General features: G+C 39.5%; 1 protein-coding gene and 1 long non-coding RNA gene across 2 annotated transcripts in view; one reads left to right on the forward strand and one right to left on the reverse strand.

Moving 5' to 3' along the window:
• The window catches only part of LOC109542397 (trans-acting T-cell-specific transcription factor GATA-3), a gene marked incomplete in the record, with an annotated part of 33,472 nt that overhangs the window by 6,759 nt on the left and 23,392 nt on the right, over positions 1-3,321 (forward strand).
• On the reverse strand, positions 23-3,315 carry LOC125502929. Its single transcript, XR_007280610.1, has 2 exons — positions 1,484-3,315; positions 23-1,412 (listed from the first exon to the last, which is right to left on the reverse strand). It is a non-coding gene; the product is annotated as an uncharacterized LOC125502929 (long non-coding RNA).

The following is a 3,321-nucleotide window of genomic DNA, read 5'->3' on the forward strand; positions in this document are numbered from 1 at the left end:
GGACTGTGAAAGTGTAATTCTGAAACTTCAGATAATATGCAAGTTCAGAATTTTTTCGTGTGCGAATGTTGCAAGTTGTGCAAGTTTGGAACCTCGTAAAAAATCAGTTTCAGCTGCGATTGAAGCGACATTTTTCTAAGTTGCAGTTTATAATAAACTGTTTATTATATCAGTAACATTCTCTCTGAATACAGTTCCGAAAGTTCCATTCCTATGGGAGTTTATATTTTTTTTGCAGTGTTTAAGTTGCGTTTTTTGACCAAACAGTGCATAACAATCACTTTTTTGCAGTGCTTTAATTCTCAATTGCGGCTTCAGGGTGAGCACAGGAATGTTGCAACAGTTTTCCAAACAATGCGCAGTTCAACTGATTTAAAGTTTCCAAGAAACTTAGTCCCTGTGCGTTTCCTTCGGCGTTTGAATGGCTGAATTCCTGCGCCTGCAGCATTTCATTTAAACCGTTTTGGGGCGTGACCACATGCTGAATGATCGCCAAACCGTAGCTAACCGTAACTTAAACGGCCTGTTCGAACATTGACCACGAGATGTCGCATATTGTGTTAAGAGTCGATATATTCAGCGGTTTAGGAAATCAATGGGGACAAGCCCAGGCCGATGGGCGGGCCAAGTAGAATCGCGTTGCCTCCCAGCAATTGATTGGGATTACGGGAATCTGCACGCCACTGTTTATTAGATGTTTTCGATCCCAGCCATGTCAAGTGGCAGGTTTTCAGAAAAACTGACTATTGTTCGTTGGAGTTATTGGGGCCAATAAAGAGGCTTTTATCGATATAATCGACAACACACGTCACTTATCTGCCCTCGTCTCTAATCGTTATTTGCTCAGCACTTGAATTTTATCTAATGTGGCCAACGTTCTGCACGTATGCACCCATTCCAGGAAACTTGAGGTTTTCTACTAAACTTAAATGGATACTTACTGATTCTTTGCGGCATTGGTGACATGGCGGAGCCGTTGTGACCGGCCGTCGCACTCTTAGGGCGTCGCTTCCTCGTCTGGATGCCCTCCTTCTTCATGCTGATTGGTCGGTTTACCTTGAAAAAAGCGGAAAAATACACGTAATTAGGACTCAATTCCATTGGCGCGCCTTTGTTTGCACTGCACTTTGCCCCGTCGATTTTTTCACTCTTTATTCTCGTATTTGCGCAAGTTTTGCGTCACGGCCGGATTACGCATAACTGAAATTGTAAGGCACCAGTCTAATCCCTTGGCAAACATTTCACGGGTTCGTGTTTTTCCAAGCGAACGTATTTGACATGGATCAACTGTGTGGGTTCTTGTGGCGGTTCCACAATTTTAAAGTCACTTTCCGGCGGACCGAGTCCCGAGCGCCTTTTCCGACTTCGATACCTTTGCGGCACAACCTCCGATTGATAACTCCATTCCACACCTTTTAAAAGGAAACCGAATGAAAATTATCTTGGTCCAACGTAACAGATAAAAGAGATATCTTATATTTACCAGAGATTTTTTCGTTGTTGTTATTGTGGGTCTGTATCAAGCGATTTTGCATATTATCACCCCCGGTGGATAAACTGATATAGCAGCATTATCATTCCAAGATACTGTGTATCACGACAAACATTGGGCATATCTTAGATTAGAACCTACTGGAACAGACGTGGTGTCTGGCCTATCCAACCCGTTATCTTCGCCTGCTATTTCGACCTGCCTAACAATTCCTATCGATTACCAAAACGATCGCTCTTCATCTCCCGAATCTTCCGCAAATCTGGCCAGAATCTACGCAATACCCTGTATGTCCTTCAACCACTGAACCTGATCACCCTCTATGTTGTCCACCGACAAAAACCGCATCCCAATATCAAAACTCGTTTGCAAATGATTTAAATATACCTATTTCCATTTCCATTCATAACTCGCTTTAAGCATCGCAGTTTTGCCTAAACAGCCTCAGCTCAAAACCTCTATAAACGCCCCAGATTTCAAAGACTGGGTTTAAAGATAGCGATTTTCGGCCTCGCATGAAAACAGATTTAGAAGAAGATTTCACTCATTTTTGCCTCGTTTAGAAGAAATTCTGATCACTAGGTTTTAAAGACAGTTTACTGGATCTAAAGATAGGAAACTAGTCGACGTTTTTAGAAAGTGATTTGTTGTGCAAGTAACTGGATTTAAAGACTCCATTGAATTTGCCCCAACCACAGCTCAAAGCCTTTAGGATCAACAGGTTTTAAAGACAGTCGAATTTAAAGAAGAACAATTGGCGACTTTCAGTTCTAGATGCTTAAAAAGTCCATTAGTTGCTTCTAAATGGATTTATAGATCTCACTCACTTTTACCTAAAAACACTCATTTAGAAATAAAACAGATCACTAGGTTTTAAAGGCAGTAGACCGGATTTAAAGATAGGAAACTATTCCATTCGTGAGTCGACGTTTTCAAAAAGTGATTTGTTATGCAAGTAACTTGATTTAAAGATTCGATTGATTTTCCACCAACCCCAGCTCAAAGCCTTTAGGATCAACAGGTTTTAAAGACAGTCGAATTTAAACAAGAAAAATTGGCGACTTTCAGTTCCAGATGCTTCAAAAGTCCATTAGTTGCTTCTAAATGGATTTAAAGATCTCACTCACTTTTACCTAAAAACACTCATTTAGAAATAAAACAGATCACTAGGTTTTAAAGACAGTAGACCGGCTTTAAAGATAGGAAACTATTCCATTCGTGAGTCGACGTTTTCAAAAAGTGATTTGTTGTGCAAGTAACTTGATTTAAAGATTCGATTGATTTTTCACCAACCACAGCTCAAAGCCTTTAGGATCAACAGGTTTTAAAGACAGTCGATTTTAAAGAAGAAAAATTAGCGACTTTCAGTTCCAGATTCTTAAAAAGTCCATTAGTTGCTTCTAAATGGATTTAAAGATCTCACTCACCTTTAGTTAAAAACACTCATTTAGAAATAAAACAGATCACTAGATTTTAAAGACAGTAGACCGGCTTTAAAGATAGGAAACTAATCCATTCGTCAGTCGACGTTTTCAAAAAGTGATTTGGTGTGCAAGTAACTGGATTTAAAGATTCGATTGATTTTCCCCCAACCACAGCTCAAAGCCTTTAGGATCAACAGGTTTTAAAGACAGTCGAATTTAAAGAAGAAAAATTGGCGACTTTTAGTTCCAGATTTTTAAAAAGTTAGTTGCTTCTAAATGGATTTAAAGATCTCACTCACTTTTACCTAAAAACACCGATTTAGAACTAAAACAGATCGCTAGGTTTTAAAGACAGTAGACCGGATTTAGAGATAGGAAACTAATCCATTCGTCAGTCGACGTTTT

This window comes from Dendroctonus ponderosae, unplaced genomic scaffold (assembly GCF_020466585.1).
Source record: "Dendroctonus ponderosae isolate FM_Combo_2020 unplaced genomic scaffold, Dpon_F_20191213v2 Dpon_F_20191213_11, whole genome shotgun sequence".
Lineage (NCBI taxonomy): Eukaryota > Metazoa > Arthropoda > Insecta > Coleoptera > Curculionidae > Dendroctonus > Dendroctonus ponderosae.